Consider the following 18,639-nt stretch of genomic DNA (forward strand, 5'->3'; position numbering starts at 1 on the left):
CGAGGTGGCGCTGCACACACGCTTGATAAATCCGGCAGGTTTTCTCAATCTGGGGAATTTTTCCTGATTTACTGAAGCAGGAAAAAAAAAACAAAAAACAAAAACAGAAAATATGAGTAGGTCCCGTACTTGAGCTTGGAACAGTGGAAAGGAGGTGGTTCAGAGCCTCAAAGCCCTTGCTCTCTAGAATTGCGTGGCAGAGAATCCACTCGTGTTCTTCAGGTTCAGAGTCCTAAGGAGCTGCTGACTCCTCCAGGGGCAGGGCCTCAGGGAGTGACCGGCTCCAGCAGCAGGGAGCCCCAGTTACTCTGGGACGGCCCTCACTCCAGGATTGGGGCCCCAGTCGCTCATTCCTGTACGTCTGGCCATCTGACCTTAGGAGAAAGGCAATTTCCATTTCTATACAGGGAACTCATTTCCTTCTGTTGCTTCCTTTATTTTATTTTCCTCCCAAGAATTGTGAATTCTCAGTCGGTTGGGTCCTGGGAGGAGGGGATGGACAGAGCATTGAACCCACAGTGCCCCTTTCTTCCTTCCCACCCCTCCCCACAGCCTAAGACCCTCCGGTACCTTAACCTCCCCCTTTCCTCCAAAGGAAAAAAATGGGAATAGTATATTCATGCCCATTGACATCATGGATTTTCCTGCTGGTCCTGATTTAAAATATCTTGAAAGTTTACTTTCAAAGGATAGCTTTGTGTTAAAGGAGAAAATAAAAACCTGGAGCCTCCTACCCTATAGCGTTTCCTGGGACCACAAAAAACAACCTGGGCTATCTGCCTCTGGCACCTTGGATTCCAGACCAATATGATGGCACCCAGGCCACCAGCTCCTGGGATCTCTGCTGATTTAGCAATGACTCCCCCAGGTTTTACACCTGCAGCACCCTGCACCATCCCCGCCCCCCTGCAGAGTCACACCCAGATGCTGCTTGGCTGCTGCTTTGGAGGAATCAGTGTTCCAGAACAGTGCTTCTCATACCTTAGTGTGTATCAGAATCACAGAGGGGGCTTGTCAAGACTGGTTTACTAGGTCTGGGGTGCAGTCAAAAAAATTTGCATTTTTACCAAGTTCCCCTGTGAGGCAGATGCTACTGGATCAGAGACAAAACTTCTAGAGCTGCTGTTTCAGGGCACCGAGCTGGTAGGGGGAAAGGAGAAGCAGTAAGAAGTCTGTGGCTGTTACTTGGCTGTTTTGTTTCCCCTCCTTGGCAGTGCGGGGGTGAGGGCGAGGGCAAGGAGGAATGTGTGCCAGACTGCAGAGGCCCCAAGGGGGCCTGACCTCTTGGGATGCTGTAAATCTTTATCTTTTCTTTCTAGACTAGTGGTTCTGAAACTTGGCAGCACATTGGATTCCCTTTGGGAGCTTTAAAAAAATTCCTGATGACTGGCCTCCAGTCCCAGCGATCTTGCTTGAATCGGTTTGGAGGTTGCTTTGGGCATTGGACCATATGAAAGCTCCCTAGGTATTTCTTTTCTTTTCTTTTTTAAAAAATATTTATTTATTTATTTATTCATGAGAGACACAGAGAGAAAGAGAGAGGCAAAGACACAGGCCAAGGGAGAAGCAGGCTCCATGCAGGGAGCTCGATGTGGGACTCGATCACGGGACTCCAGGATCACGGCCTGGGCTGAAGTCTGGCGCTAGACTGTTGAGCCACCCTAGGTATTTCTGATGTGCAGCCGGGATTGAAAGCCCCTGTTTCAGGTTCTCCTCTCATTGTATTCTTATCTAATCCCCAGTGAGTGGAAGTACTAATCATCGGTCCTGGAAGCTTCCAGCTCTTTCTCACACCTCCCTACCCCTGCCCACATTCAGATTGGAATACTCTTGCACGGCTCTGACTATTGAACTCCTATGCTTCCTTCAAAACCCAGTTCAAATATTTCTTTCGTGGTAGAGACTCTTTTGGCTTCCCCTGACAGTTAATAGGTTCTTTTCCAATCTCCTGAAGCACTTTGCACACACTGGAATCACAACTTTTATTTCACTGCATTGTGATTATTTGCTTTTATATCTTTTCTCCTCACTTGATGGTGTATCCCACAGGGGGTTAGAACACTGTGATTGAATGAATCCCTTGGTTGGAGATGAGGTCTGACATACAAAAGGTCTGGATAAGGAAGTTTATTAATTTCGGTTCTGTTCAGCAAACTGAGTGCCTACTGCGTGTGAAATTCTGGTGGGTGCCTAGGTGGCAAAGCCGGGTGAGCCATGACCCTGCCCTTGAGGGATTGCTCCTGAAATCGGGCTCTCAAGGTAATTTTGTGCTTATTTGATTCAGCTTGGGAACCACTTTCAGGAGGCCTCGCAGAGCAGAGGGAAGCTGGGCCTCGTTTCACACCCTCCATGGCATTTACCATCCAGCGGACTGGGTGAGTTTCTTAGCATGTCGTATGTGACCTTGCCCTTGTCTACCTCTCCAGACATGTAGTTTGCCTACAGTTTACTGTGTGGCTTGTAGTTTCCTGCACACATTGTGCTATTGCCAGTCGGAGGGTTTCTGCTCCCCCAGATGCCCCTCCCATCCTTGTTTGCCTGGCTAACAGCTGTGGCCTAGGGGTCTTCCCTGATGCCCAGGCTGAATGCCTTCTCTTTGTACTCTCTTAGCATTTTATACATAGCTCTATCATAGTTTGTTATGAACCTGGCGCACAGTAGGTTCTCCATAGGGTTTAATTGAACCTGATGTTTACAGGATGATCTCCAACTTTATCCTGCCTACGCACCATTCACACAGCTTTAGAATGGGGGTGGGTGGACATTCTCCTGGGGAATCAGAATATTGAGGAGGAGGGAGGCAGGGTCTGGTTAGAAACACCTGCACTTGGCACCAGATCCTGGCGTGTGCTCTGCTCTCAAGTTGAGAGTTGCTGAATTACGGTAAGTCAGGCAGCGCACGTGCTAGGTGCTTTTAAAACCGTGGATGTGACCGACAGTCTTCACAACAATCTTGCCAGCTAGCTATTGCTGTCCTCATTGCAGGGATGAGAGAACTGAGGTTAAGTGTTGTCCACAGCCACACAGCAAAGTAAGTGGGCAGAGGGATGCAAGGGCCAAAGCCACACTGCTTTCTTTCTCTTTTAAAAAAAATATTTTATTATTTGTTGACAGAGAGAGAGAGAGAGAGAGAGAAGCACAAGCAGGTAAAGCAGCAGGCAGAGAGAGAAGCAGGCTTCCCACTGAGCAGAGAGCCCGACGTGGGGCTCGATCCCAGGACCCTGGGATCATGACCTGAGCTGAAGTCAGACGCTTAAGTGAGTGAGCCACCCAGGTGCCCCAGCCATACTGCTTTTTGATTGGCTTCTCCACCTCTTTCCTCCACCAGAACTGGGTGTTTCTTGTAGGCACGGACATGGTCCGAGGGACTTTTGTACCCACAGCCACTTGACACAGGGCCTGGTGTCAAAAGGCGTTCTGTAGATGAGATCCAAGCTGAACCGTGTGACCCTCAGCCACATCTCTGTCATCTGACAGAGATAGATGTCCACGATGACACATTTAGGTGAGACGCCGCTGCTGTCATTCAGGGGGGCTTTACTGTGTTCAGCAGCCGGTGCTTTGTTCACACCCTGTGTGAGGGCCCTGCTCTAGTCAATCTTTGGCCTGTTAAAAGCCTTTTCAAGTTCCAGTTTTACAGTTACCTGCTTTCTGTGTCCTGGGTTTGATTATGATTCGCCTTCTGGCTCTGTCATCTTTGTTCTGTCCTGCCATTCTAGCCCATCCACGCAGGGCACAGTCTCCCTTTGTATTTTTCAGCAGAGCCTTCTTCCCTCCAAGGGTTCACGTGGCAGACAGGTCAGAAGCTTGTCTCCTGCCTTCCATGTGTCTTGAACAACACTGTAAACTGCTCAGCTTCCCCTCCCACGGGGGTAGATCTCAAGCCAAGTTCACGGGGTTGTCTCCATGAAGCCGTGGAAATGGTCCCTGTTGGCTGGGCTCCCTGCTTTACCGCTGACAGTGGTCCCTGGCTGCGTGCGCCCGACAGACCGGTGTTGGCAGCAGCATGACCACTGTGAACCTGTTCTCCAGGGTTTCATATCCCCCACGTTCACTTTCCCACTTCTCCCCCTCCGTCCTGAAGCCCACTGCCAAAACCTCCTCTCTCTTATAAGGGCAGCTTTATAACAGAGTTCCCCTTTTATTATTTTATTTTATGTACGCAACAGATCTGTAAGTTAGGTTGGGTCTAATTCTACCATCATGCTATTTCTTCTTGATTTTGGCCATGTACATACATTTTCCTTCCTCCCCCTCTCCTGTCTCCTGCTGGATTAATGAAGTATTTGCTAATATTCTATTTTATCTCCTGTATTGGCCTTTTATTTTTTTAAAGTATTATTTTTAAAAATTATTTTTATTTTTTCTATTTTTTTTATTATTAAAGAGAGCAAGCACAAGTGGGGAAGGGCAGAGGGACAGAGACTCTTAAGCAGGCTCCAGGCTCATTCAGAGACCCTGATGTGGGGCTTGATCTCACACCCTGAGATCATGACCTAAGCCAAAATCTAGAGTCGATGCTTAACTGACTGAGCCAACCAGGTGCCCCCTCCTCTATTGATCTTTTTGTTAAAGCTCTTTGTTTTATGAGAGACACCTAACTCTGGGAAATGAACAAAGGGTAGTGGAAGGGGAGGTGGGCGGGGGGTTGGGGTGACTGGGTGACGGGCACTGAGGAGGGCACTTGGCGGGAGGAGCACTGGGTGTTATGCTATATGTTGGCAAATTGAACTCCAATAAAAAAATTTAACAGAAACGCAACTCTTTGTTTTATCTAGTGGTTAGTGAAAATATGCATCTTTACCGTATCACAGTCTGACTTGAATTAATAGAAGACTTCATGTGAAATATAAAGATCTTGTAACAATATGCTTCCATTTACCTCTCTCCTGTCCTCTGTGATAATGTTACTATACCTTTACTTCAGCATGTGTTAGAGACCCAGGAACAAATTGTCATTATTTTTGCTTTAAACAGCCAATGTGTTTTAAAGAAATCAAAAAATGAAAAAGAGTGTTGTTGGGATGCCTGGGTGGCTCAGTGGTTGAGTGTCTAACCTTTGACTCAGGGCATGATCCCAGGGTCCTGGGATTGAATTCTGTGTCAGGCTCCCCAGAGGGACCCTACTTCTCCCTGTGCCTGTCTCTCTGCCTCTCTCTCTCTCTGTCTCTTGTGAATAAATTTTAAAAAAAATTGTTTTTAAAGAGTGTTATATTTCTGCCTCATATAGTTACCAATTTTGGCACTCTTCTTTCTGTATTTGTAGATCTAGGTTTCTATCTGGTTTCATTTCCCTTTGGCCTGAAAAACTTCCTTTAACATGTCTTTTTTTAATTAGAGAGAGAGAGAGACAGATCATGAGTGGGGTGTGGGTAAAGAGCAAGGGAAAGAGGGAGAGAGAATCTTAAGCAAGCTCCACACCCAGCACAGAGCCTGACCCAGGGCTTGATCTCACAATCCTGAGATCACGACCTGAGCCAAAATTGAAAGTCGGATGCTTAACCAACAAGGCCACCCAGGTGCCCCTCCCTTTAACATTTTTTATTGGATCAGTGGGTTGGTATTTTTCATCGTATTTGGAAGTCATTACTTTTTTTGAAATATTTCTTCTTCCCTCATTTCTCTTTGCTTTCTTTCGGAGACCTCAGTTATGCATATGTTAGTAGGTTAGTATTGTCTCATGTGTAACTGAAGCTCTGTTCTTTTTTTTTTTTTTTTCAGTTCTTTTTCTCTGTGTGCTTCAGTTTGGTAATATTCTGTCTTCAAGTTTACTGATCTTTTCTTGTGCAGTGTCCAATCTGCTGTTAAGCCCATTGTGCATTATTTCAGCTACTGTACATTATTAAGTTCTACAGTTTCCATTATGTTCTATTTCATAGTTTCTCTGATAAGATTATCCATCACTCATTCCTTATGTCTGTTCTTTCCTTTAAATTCTTGAACATGTTCCTTTTTGTCATTTTAAAGTCCTTGTCTGCTAATTCCATCTGTATCACCTCTGGGACACTTTCTTTTGACTGCTTTGTTTCCTTCTTGTGACATGTCATCCTTCTTTATTACATGCCAAAACTTAAAGATGTTATTGTCTTCCTTTCAAGAGCGTTGGATTTGTTTTGGCAGGCAGCTGGCTACTGGAGGGTCAACTTGATGCTGATGAGTGTCAGCCTTTGGCTTGTTACAATGGGTCTGCCCTGCAGACCAGGTGGCCCTGCAAACGAGGTGGCCCTGCAACTGAGATGTGGCCTCTCCTGGATCTCAGTTGAAAGTCCAGAGTAGTCATCATGTTCTTGCTGCTACGGCCACTCAGAATATCAGTGTCTCCCCCGTTGTGTGACCTCTGGGATCTCTATCAAGACACAGCTCCCCAGCATTTGTTTTTCCCTGGTCCTTGATGTTTCACTCTGCATGCATGCAGCTCTGTTTGCAGCCAAAGACTCAGGTAGTCCCTGTGTGGGTTTCCGGGTTTCTTTTCTGCGTGTCTCTCTCCTGTCTAGTACTCTGCCCTGCTGACTTCAGCCCCTTGGGCAACCCACATGTTTGATCTTTTCTTCTCCCACCTTGGCTACCTCCCTGCATTGTGGTTTGGAAAGCCCCCAGGCAGAAGGCCAGAGAGAATGCGGATTTCACCTCTTTTGTTTTTCTTCTCACAAGGTTCCCATCCCTGCACCATCTGTAGTTTGGTACCTAAAAACAGTTGTCTCATGTTTTGTTTAGTTTTAGTGTTGTTAATGGTGGGAGGGTAAGTCTGATAGCCCTTACTCTGTCATCAGGATGCCGCAAGTTACTCTGTAGTTTGGTTGGTATTACTAGTCTATTTTATAGTAGGGGGACCTCAGGCTCGGAGTGCAGAAGTGTCTTGCTCAAGATCATGCCAGAACCAGCTGAGTAAGTAAGGGGGTAGTGCTCAGGTTGGAGCTCATGTCCGGGTTCTAGAGCTGCATTCTCAACATCATTTCTTCTTTTTACTTCCCATTTCCCTTTTCCATCTTGTCCCTCTTCCAAGCGAAGATACAGCAATCTCTTGTGCTCTGATCTTCAGTTCTATCATATTTCACATCACTTCTTATTTTTGTGTCTTTGAACCTTGCTCTACCTTATCTGGCAAGTTCCACATTTTTAGTATTCACCGTCCTTTGGTGCTTCTATTTACATCAGAATATCTCGCCATGTTTCTTACTTGTTTTTATATTTCCTTGGTCCCAAGCCTGTACTTTCATGTAGACATCTTGACTGAACCAAAGAAGAAATGGGTTTTATTTTGTTCATCTTTCTATTCTTTTCCCCTACGTGGCATTGAAAACAGGTACTCAAGGAAGGCTAGGTGGGGAGTGGAAGTCCGTGGGTGTCAGAGGGGGCCCCCAAACCCTGCTGCTTCTCCACACGCAGCCTGAATGTGCTTCTCTATGGATATGGGTCATTAGCTGATGATTCATGACTTTCTTTACTCTTCTTGGCACATTGGGATTAGCTTACTGTCTCTTTTCTTCTCCTGGAAACACTTCCATAAAGGTCCCTTTTATTATCCATTTCGATCATGCCACTAAAATCTATCTACTCCATTTTACCATTACATTTTTCCTTACATTTCCAGCACACTCTAAAATTTTGTATGAAATTTCCTTATTCTTGCTCTTTCTCTTTCCCCCTTGTTTCCTTCTCTGTGCAAGCTCTTCTGGAAGCCTTTCTGTGGTACTTTAAATTCCATCATTTTAATTCCGATTTCTTCATACTTGTCCCTCTATTGATTGTTTCTACTTGAGGGATTCTGGTTTTCTCTTTAAAACCTTTGATTTCAGGGCCACTTCCTCATATCATTTTCTAACATGCCCACCACTGCCATCCCGGGAAGATCAGATTCCTGCTCTCCCCTTGATCTCTCTCCTCTTTTACTTTTTAATCTCTTCTTGTCCCATCAGGAATTTACCCCCTTCTTTATATCCCTGCCAAACTTCTAGTTTTTGAGAAGTGAATTTTGGCTTCATCAATAAAAATGGGAGCTTCATTTATGTGACATGTCACAACCTCTATCCTTTTTTGTACATAAATAATGTCAACTCCCCTGGCTCCTTTCCATTTTGGTAACTATGTAGTCAACTGTTGGCATCTGTGTTTAAATAAACATTTTGTAATCCTGTGTTCTTACAACCTGGGTTATTTGTTGGGGCACTTACTTTAAATCATTCTTTTTTTTTTTTTTTTTTTTGTCTCAAGAATCAGTGGAAATATTCCTTTTCTCTCCTGACCCATACTGGTCTTGTGGCATTTTGGCAGGGGGTTATTTTTATATATGACTTTTCCTTTTCACATTTCTTTTGGGGGTAATAAGGATTTATTTGGAGGGGGGATATGCATCTCCATGAAATGGATAGTTTTATTTCTTCAGCTCATAAATATCATTATGTATCATCAGATCCAGATTCCAGAAGTGTTTGGAAAATTCCTATTATAAACTCTAAATAAAAATCTTACTCTTTTAGGGATGCCTGGCTGGCTCAGCAGTTGAGCCTTTGCCTTTGGCTTAGGGCATGATCCCAGAATCCCGGGATCGAGTCCCACATCAGGCTTCCTGCCTGGAGCCTGCTTCTCCCTCTGCCTATGTCTCTGCCTTTCTCTGTGTGTGTCTCTCATGAATAAATAAATAAAATCTTAAAAAAAAAATCTTACTCTTTTAAAATTAGCTGGTAAGGAAACCCATAAATCCAGGTCTTCTCCATGTTTCTGGAGAATGATCTGCTCCAAACAGGTAATATCCAGACTACTTCTTGCACAAACTGATGTTTAGTTTATATTTCCCTAGAGTCCTTTAAGTGGTAGGTCTTGCCTTCTTTTTAGTGGTAATTTCATGCTTCTGCTTTTAATTACTGTTTATCTCATTTTTGTGAATTTAATTAGTCTTTGAAAACTTCTTTTAGATTTCTTTTTCTTTGTTTCCTTTTCTTCCTGCCCATCCCTCCAGGACTTGGGATCATGTGCAATGATTTAGTCAAACCTCTCTATCACTTTCCTGCTTCTTCTAGTCCCTCTCGTGCACTTCACAGACCTTACCCCATGGAGTCAGACTTATCCATGTAGGTACCTTTTCTGGTTAGAAGCTACCTTCTCCTAAGTGTCTCCTCAGCACACTGATCACCATGCCCTGGCTTCTTTCATTGATTTCCTTTTACTTTTTTGCCACCACCAGCTGAAATCAACTTTTATTTCTCTCATTTCTCTCTGATGTTCTAATAACCCCGAGTCCCAGGTAGCTTCCTTAATCCATTTGAGCAGATGTTCCCATCAGACCTTTCATTTTGCACCTTTGAAGCCAGCCTGGTAGGTCCAGCTTCCATGTTTTTATGACTTGTTCCTGGGCAGTCTGCCTATTCTCTCACCAACGAAATTTACACTCAGTTGGTTATGGTTTTATTCTCAACATCTGAATGTTTCACTTCGTATTACTCTCAAATGATTTCTTAGGCTTCATCTTTTATAGGTCTTTATCCTATATTAAAAGCATAAGAAAATATCTCAAGCTTTTCTGACAACAGTTCAATTTCATATTTCCCCAGTCTAAATCCCATGAAGGTCAGCTGTTACTGTTCTACCAAGATGGCTAATACCTCACCAAATCTCATTAACCGAATCATAATGTATTTATGAATAAGGTCTTTAGGTTTGATCTGACCTGGAATCACCAGAAAGTTCCTAAACTATCTTGACCCCTTTTTATTGATAAAGTCTCTAAAATAAACCGGATTTCTCTGGTGGTCTGAACTTACTTCATACTCCTTACTACTTATTTCTAAAGAGATCTGCAAATCTATATTTTGGGTTGAAAATTGAAAGTCAGGTTCTCTACCACAAGTCTCAGACCACAGACTTTAGAAGACATTGCATGGTTGCTATGCCCAGAGTCTGGGCAGTATAGGGGAACCTTTTACTCTGTCTAGTTCCCTATGTTATTTGGATGAAAGCTGAAACTATGTCCCCACACCTGATTTAGAATTTCTCTAAGTTTGAAGGCTTCATTTTTTTCAGTCCCCAGACTTACGGAATTGGGACTTCTTTGTCTGCATTTATGGTTGATTTTATGGTCAGCAGAACTGGCAACTGTCTAATAGGAGTAGTAAAAGACTCCCAGGTTTCAAACCCACTGGTACCTTTTTATGATTGCATCAACAAATGTTGGTTACAGTCCCTTAGTGCACTGTTGGCTGGGTTGTTAGGCTCTGGTTTTAAGACACAGTTGTTAAAAAGCAAATATTCTTTAAGACTCTTATCAGATAATTTCTTGGGGAGGGCCCTGATCATTCCACTGTCCTTGGAGTCTGGTGGACACTGATTCCTATTCTTAATAACTGAACCCACTATAAAGTCTTTGAGCTTCAGTGTCCTCATCTGTAAAAAATGAGTATAATAATACCTACTTCACTGAATTGTTCTCATTTCAATGAGGGCTTTGGAAGGGCATTGGTATTACACAGTGCTAGGTAAATGGTAGTAATTTATACTTCTTTTTGTTTTTTGTCTAGCCTTGGTGGGTAGTGGGGGGGTGGCATTACTGGCATCCAGAACACACAAAAGACAATGATAAAGAATGATTATAAAAATAAAGGACGCAGGGCAGAGGGGAAAGCCTACCCTGAGGTAGAGAGAGCAGCATAAGAGTGAGAACCATGGGTAAAGTAATGAAGGAAATATATATGTCAAGCAAGAGGTGTCCTTCTTTCTTTACCCTTTTGTGGAGTGGTGGGTGTCAGCACTTGTTTTATTGTAGGAGGCGGGAAGGGAATATACTATACAGCTTTTTGATTGGAACATTTTCTTTGGAGGAGCCAGGATCATACTAAAACCATGAAGGTGTTAGATTCCAAAAGAATAGACATGGAATTGTGGACAAAAGATGGAAGACTCACAAAGGAAAACTGTTTCCACTCACCAATTTTGCTTAGGACGGACCCTAGTTTTCTCTCTTATGTTGTATGTATTCCCCTTAGTCACCTAGCTTGGGTTGGGAGTCAAACTGATGGGTTAAACTGGTGAGCTGAAAGGAGATGAATGTTGACCATGGAACTGTGTTATACCCAGAGGAAGGGCTATGGGGCTCTGAGTGGGACCCTAACTGTGGTCCTTCTATTTCAGGGGTCTGTGTGGTGTTGGGCATCAGAGGAATGGGTTCAAGTCTGGTCATATTCTCTCCTCTCCATGTAACCTTGGATCTGTCTCCTGACCTTTCTCAGGCCTTAGTTTTCTGATATTATCTAATATTACTACTTAGGTCACTTATTAAAAATATTGTGTTAATGTTACTGCTAATGTTTTCTGTGATGATTAAGTGAAAGGGACTTGGTCATTTTTAAAGCTCCACACACATTTTTCTATAAAATTTGTATGGAACTTTGTTATTTTAAAGTTGAACCATATTAATGTAACAAATGAGGAAACTGTAGTCCAAATAGGCTAAGGGAGTGTTAAAACAATTAGTGACAGAGGTAGGAATGGAACCCAGGCTCCTGTCTCCCAGGGAGGGGAGTGGAGGGAGCCCGGAGGATTGTGGGTGAGTCTTTGAACAGGGGAACAGGTGAGTAGGTTCTGAAAGCAAGGGACAGAAGGCGGTAAGAGGTTCTTTGTGTGTGTCGGGCAATGGGTGAGGAGAGCAGAACACAGAATGGAGTCTTTCATAAGTGAGTTACTGCTTGGCCTTATTCCCAGAATACCTGCTAAGCTGAAACTGCCCAAGGGAAGGGGCCTTCGTTCATCCACAAATCCTTAGATATTCTTCTAACAAGTGAGTTTGTGTGGATGGTAGGGAGCTCTGAGGAGTCGGAGGAGGCGAAGTTTTCCTCCCTTGAGCCAGAAGAAGTGTAGTCGGGAGGCGGCGGGGGTGGGGTGGTGGTGGTGGTGGTGGTGGTGTAGGACATGCAGGGAGGGAGGGAGGCTGGGAGCAGGGTACGGGGAGGGGTCAACATGGTTCCGTGCTTCGTGCCAGCTAGGCCTGGCCAGGTGGACAGAGCAGCCCTCTGTGTTAAGGAGGCAGATTCTCTGACATCAGCCACCATCTCTCCCTTAGTGTGCTCTGAAGGCAGGGCACCTCTGTTCAGGGTTGTGGGCAGGCTGCTCCCAAGCTCCTTTAATAAGACGTTCCTTGAAGGTGATAGGCTGAGACAGGGACAGGCACAGGAAATAGGGAGAGATTCACAGCTCATTTTGATATCTGGGTTGACTGTTCTGATTTATGCTCCCTCTCTGACTTCCAAAGGGCTCCCTCTTTGTCCTTCCAGAGGACAGTGGTGTACTGGATTTGGCTCATTCCAACAGGTTAGTTTTCTGGGCTTCTGTGAGTCAGTGGGTATCACACTGGCAACTTGAAATAGGCCAAAGTAGGGGTATTTATGCCAAGGGAACTGGCAAATGTTACAAATCAAGGCCCTTTTTTCCTGGCTAACTGGTTGTTAAATTGTTACCATCACAATATTGGCTAAGTGGAATATGGAGTTCCATTGAGTTCTTTGGACTGGCTTCTATTCAAGTTCTGTCTAATTGGCTCCTAGAGCTTCCTGAAAAGATCCAATAGGCCTAATACCCTAATTCAAAGTATCCACCCCCTTCGGGTGTTGGATCCCTTGGGAAAGAATAGTAGAGGGGACCAATGCAGAGCTCTGCCTTGGGCTGGAAGTGACCAGGGTCTTGTTCCAGGTTTCTGGCCACCATTACTTTGGAGAGACTAGAGACAACTACTTTGGGGGCAGAGTGACCACAGTTCATATGACGGAATCAGGCTCAGGGCTCCGAGCCTGCTCAGAACTCCATGCCAGGGCTCCTTGCTTTCCCTTACTTATCTTTAGATGGCAATCATACAACACCAAGATGTCAAACTGTCGCTAATTTCTAACCAAGGCATCTGGTGTTTGGCAGGTCCCCAGGCATCTGACTCTTATGACTTTGAACCACTTTGACCTTATTTGTATGTTCAGACCTGAAAGCACTGCAAATAGGATCTGCTCTGTCTCCCCACCCAAACCTTTCTTGCCTGATCCTTCATCCCACTTCTTGGTTAAAACAAAACCCCACAACTAAGAAACCAACCAACCAACATCACCCAAAACCAAATGAAACCCCCTTTTGAAAAAGGAAACCCCAAACATCATTCTCACCAATCATTCCAGGAGGAAGCTAACTTTCTGTCTTCCAGAAAATGATAGAAACATGCTATTCAGAAAGCACCCAGCTCATGAATCACGTATCCTCCCACGACTTCATCTGCACGAAAATAGATGCTTCATCTGCTTGCATTCCTAGTTTTCCTGCCCAGAAGTCATTATCCTTTGGTGACATCAGAACTGGTTGCTCCAAAGGATGGTTGCTGGTGAGGTGCAGGCAGTGCCAGCTGGTCCGGTGCCTGGGCACAGCAGTTCTGAAATGTCCCGCGAGGGCAAAGGCTGAGAGCTGGGCTGGGATGCAGGGAGGGAGGACAGCTGACAGAGGACACTCTCTCAGAGATGACCAAATCGAGCTCCTGTATACTTTCCGTTAGGGGCCCGAGAAGCCAATTGACCTGCCCCTAGTCATTCCCTGAGTGGGTGGAGAAATGAGGCAGACACAGAGGGGGCCGCGTCCAAAAAGTTTTACCAGATGTGACCGCCAGCAAGGTTTGGATCAGGCTGTTGCCCTTGCTGTTAAGAGGTAAGTTGGTGCTCAGGATGGTGGGGCAGCTGAAACATCGCTTTGCGGGGGGAAAGAGCACAACTCTTGAACCCAGTATGTGGATTCTCCTCCTATGCTGCCCCGCATAGGGATTGACAAGCTACTGCCCAAGGGCTGAATCCGGCTCACTGCCTGTTTTTGCACAGCTGGGAAACTTAAGAAATGGCTTTTATGTTTTTAAATTATTGAAAAAGAAATTTAAAAATGGAACATTTTCACGATACATGAAAATTACATGAAATTCGAACTCCGGAGTCCATAAATAAAGCTTTATTAGAACGCAGCTGTGTCTATTCCTTTTACGCATTGTCCGTGGCTGCCTCTGCTTCACGGCTGAGTCAGGGAGCTGGTGACGTGGCCCGCAAAGTTCAAAGTATTTACTCGCTGTCCCTTTATGGAAAAAGTTTGCTAGTCCCTGGACAAGATGCCTCTGGAAGGTGCTTGTGGCTCTCCCATTCTAGATTGGGTGACACATTTACATTTGCCACCCCCTCCCCAACTTCGGTGATGGTTCTCCTTGTGAATTCTCCATCTGTTCCTACCACTTGCTGTTGGGGTTGGATTCAGCCCAAGGAAAGCAGAATACAAGGAGGCTGTGGCTTGAAACCCTGGGCTCTCATGAAAGGCAGGGGGACAGGGAAGAATGAGAGGAGGGTGACACTGGACATGGGACAGAAAACCATTTCTTAGTTTAGTCATCGGGGTTATATTTTGATCCATTGAATGTTGAGCCAGGAGAACATTGCATTTCCCTTCATGTTTCTAAAAGCTCACACTCAGGGCAGAATTTCTAGTGGTTTGGAGACAAGGACTGGCCTCTGGGAAGGGTCCCCTCTTCTCTTCTTAGCCTTCATGTGGTAAACACGAGTCTGGGGAGATCTAGTCCCGAGGCCTGGAGAAGAGCCCTGGATTAGGCTTTGGCCCTGCAGTGAGAAGGGTCCTGTGGCCCTATGTCTCCCAGCCTCAGACCCCAGCCTTGCTCCTCGGTCTCCACTGTCCTGTGTCATTGACTGTGGTCCGTGCCTGGTGCCTGGTACTGCAGGACAAGCCGCTCTACTTGGGGCTGTTTCTTTAAACATAGAAGCCAAGCAGTTGTGGAAATGCTTCCAACTACAACTTGTGGGCAGCTCTTACTACACAGCTGCTGCTCAGTTCCCATTGTCCAAGGAGATTAACAACAAAAAATAGCTTGGAATTTTCTTTTTATCTACTGCATGTAAGACATGGAGATAGAGGGATTGTGCCCAGTGTGTGTGTGATGGGAGCAGGGCACTGTCACCACCCCTGGATTAGTAGCCAGTCCCAAACACACAGCTTTTAGAGCTCTTTGGACCAGTTTTCCATCCGGGAATCTCTCCTATACGTCATCTGACAAGTGACAGTGAGTCTCAGTACTCTTTCTTTGATGCCTTCTGTCATGTTCTCCTCATCCCTGACCCAGCCTGTCACACAGGCCTGGACTTGTCCAGCTGAACATGTTATTTGTCATGATCCCTGACACTCTGCTTGCCGCCTTGGGGACCCTTTCTAAGAGGCATCTTGGTGTTGCAGAAGGAACACGAGCTTTGCCAGAGGTTGGAATTCGGGGCATTTAGCTATGTGACTTTGGAGAATTACTTAAATTTTCTGTGTCTAGATAGAGAAAGAATGTACTATTTTACAGCACAATCATGTTGATTAAATGAGATAAATGTGTAATATGTCTGGCACAAAGTTAGCCCTCACAAGTAGGATTTATATCCCACTCTGGCCACATTTGCTTTCCTTTCTATTTTTCTTTAATGTAGTTTCCAGAACTGAACATAATATTTGAGATATGGCTTGAACAATGCAGGGTACAATGGAGCCATTTCATCCCTATTAGGACAATAATCTTCTTCTAATGCAGGCTACTGTGAGCTTGGCTTGCATTGTTTGAGACAGCCTCACTACTGAAATTTCCAAGCAATACTGGGTTGGGAGTCAAGACAGTATTCTTTTCCAGTTCTTCCATTTATTTTCCTGATAAATATTTATTGAGCTTCCATCGCGTACCATGCACCAGGTGGTACAACAGTGAACAACGCAGACAACTGCACCCCAGTGAGGGAGCAAATGGTCAAAGGTATAATACAGTGCGGGGGGGGGGGGGGGGGAGATACAAACTATAAATCAAAACAACCCAAATAAAACAAACAAAAATAAAGCTGGTTAAAGGATTGAGGGACTCCTGACACTAATTAGTTGTATAGACTCGGTAAAGCAAAGAGATTGAATCAGATCTTTTCAAACAATACTCAGAAGAGCCTCAGGGGTTTGGGAAGATGCCTTTGGGTCTTTATTAGGTGAGGTGAATTGCTGGGAGGGGTTGCTGACTCATTAGACCTTTTGCCTCCTCTACAAAGCAGTCCCAAAATGTCTTCACTTGGCCCCTGTGTAAAATTCTCATCAATGAAAATGTTCTATTATTTGAAAAAAAGCTTGAGATCATCTATATTGGATAGTCTCTGGATTCTCTGCTTAGCTCAAAGACTGAGAATTGCTAGAACTTTTCCATTTGAACTACTGCTAAACCAGATTTCCCTCGGTCTGAGTGAGTGGTGTAAAATAGCATTTACATCTATTAGTGTGAATTTTTATCTTCTTAGCTTTGGTCTATTGATCTGGTAGCCCGAGATAATTTTGCAACATTAATTCTAAGATTCTACATATTAGTGATACCTCCTAGCTTTGGTTTTTCTGCAAATCTGTTTTATGTGTCTTTTACATCTTTATCCAGATCGTTTACAAAAATGTTGATTAAGATTCAGCCCTGGGGCAGAGACTTTTGATCCTTTAACAGACTATCAGGTTGATCTAAGCATAGTCAATGACCTTTGAATTTTATGTGTTCAAATGGCTACAGACCCATCAGAGTATCATAGCACCCAGCCAGTATTTCCTCTTCTTACCTCAATACCATCTCATTTGTGTGCTTACTTAATGGCTATTATCTATCTAATCTGGGATCGACCCTGGGGAAACAGATAAATAAGACACGAGGGATTCACAGCTAGTAGGAAAGATGGAAATGCAAGCCAATAATCATAGCCATATGATGAGGGCCAAAGGGCAACATGAACCAGGACGTTGGGAGGAAGTGCTCAGCTTTGCCTGGAAATGTCGGGCCTGAGGTGGGGGGTGGGGTGGGGGAGGGATTTTCTCAGTCAACAAGACATCTCCAGATTACCTCATTCAAAAAGGTACCCATGGGAACTGTTGTCCAAAGTCATATGAAATCTAGATAGGTGACACCGATGACAGCTTTCTGATCATTCCCAATACTTGTTTCTGGAATTTAATTTTTAAAAAGGTGAGATGTTATCTGATAGGATGGGGGCAGATGGAAGTGAGGTCAGAGGGGATGGATGCATTAGCTGAGGGCCTTGGGGAAGCTAAGCTCAGGCTGGAGTAATGGGAGCACAGGGGAGAGATCATAGGGGCAGGAAAGTCAGGGCTTGTTGAAAAAATGGAGAGGAGGACTGAAGGAGAGTGAGAAGTTGTTCAACACTCTAGATTTTCTATTTTGGGCACCTGGGTGGCTTTTGGTGCTATTACCCAGGACCATGAGGAGAAATCCATCCCAAATAAAGTTTTTTTTTCTTCTAAATAAAGTTTTTGACCAAAAACATGAAATAGATCCACCAGCTTATTTTAAGCATATTAAAAAGGAGAATAATTGGATCATTTCTATTTGTCTATTTTATAGAAAAAGGCTACACAATGTTACACTTTATTCAGATTACAATTAGAGTGATTATGAATTAGTGTTCTACACCATTACTCAAGTCTTAAAAATTAGAAATTGCTGTAGCAGTATTTGCTATAACTTAACACTATGAGAGATTTAAAAAACTAACAGTCACTGCAAAAAAAAAAAAAAATTAAAGAACTACTTCAAAGCAAGCAAAGTCAGTACCAATACAGATATTTAAAAAAAATAAATTTAACAAGCAAGGCTAGAGTTTGATAAATTCCATATCTTGTGATCTATTCTTGTGCATTCTTCACTTCTTGAGTCACTCCCCAGATCGGTTTGTATTGTTACTAAAGGATGATTTACACTGTCAGTGTCAAACCAGGCCAGCTGATTGTTGTCACCTGGAGGCAGCCCATCCATGCGTGAGTCCTGGGCATGCCCCAGTCTGGCAGCCCATCAACTGGATAGTCAGCACCAGGGTGGTGGCCACCTATCTCATGCTTCATAGAACTATGAGACAATTGATGGAATATATTTTTTCCCTCCTAATTCTTTGGCTTCAGATTTCCAGTGCTAACTGCTGATTTAGGAGAGGATGGCTTCTGATATATGCCTGGAGAAGTAAGAGAGCAGTGATGATTTCCTTTCTCCCCAAGGGGATGCTTATACTGCGACAAGCCCTCTTCAATGTGACCTGGCTGCATCCTTTCTAAACTTTAGCTTCAGTTTTGAAGCAGAAGGAGTATTTACCTGTCACATGCTTCTAACTGGGTTACCACTTTATTCCAGTCTGCCAGGGACTTTCCCAGTTTTAATAACCAAAGTCCTGCCGACTACGAGTCCTTTTAGTCCCAGGCAAATCGGGACTGTACGTCATCCTAGATGTACTTGAAGTGCAAGAGTGCTTGGTGTGTGCACAGAACATTCTTAGCAGCCTTGGGTAGGCAATGCAATTGCTGGAACACAGCGTAGCTCTTAAGTCTTATCTGCCCTGAAAGAGGTGCATGGGGTCTGGGAGGCAGCAGGGAGGATCCAGGGTGGCTTTGTGTGTTGTAGGGATGGGGATTGAGGTCACCCCAGGGCAAAAACACACAGGGCAGACCAGAGGGGCTTCGAGCAAAGCTATGGCTGGGCTGCAAGTTGGTCCTGTCACCTCTCTGGGGGGCTGAGCCAAGCCTCCCCTACTCTACTTTCCTGAGCACCTAACCGAATGGAGAAATTGCATGGAGAAATCCAAG

The 18,639-nt window shown here is 44.5% G+C and overlaps 1 long non-coding RNA gene across 6 annotated transcripts in view; it reads left to right on the forward strand.

Annotated features, from left to right (window-relative positions):
* The first annotated feature begins 332 nt into the window (after positions 1 to 332).
* The window catches only part of LOC125753831 (uncharacterized), a 67,364-nt gene continuing 49,057 nt past the window's right edge, over positions 333 to 18,639 (forward strand). Inside the window, exons 1-2 of one of the 6 annotated variants that reach the window (XR_007406474.1) lie at positions 333 to 1,465; positions 2,285 to 2,375. This is a non-coding gene — a long non-coding RNA (uncharacterized LOC125753831). Of the gene's footprint in view, positions 1,466 to 1,505; positions 1,666 to 1,702; positions 2,260 to 2,284; positions 2,376 to 6,709; positions 6,886 to 12,269; positions 12,298 to 13,421; positions 13,663 to 18,639 lie in introns of those variants that run through there. The other 5 variants (XR_007406472.1, XR_007406477.1, XR_007406475.1 and 2 more) reach the window with 5 other exon arrangements.

This window comes from Canis lupus, chromosome 27 (assembly GCF_003254725.2).
Source record: "Canis lupus dingo isolate Sandy chromosome 27, ASM325472v2, whole genome shotgun sequence".
NCBI lineage: Eukaryota > Metazoa > Chordata > Mammalia > Carnivora > Canidae > Canis > Canis lupus.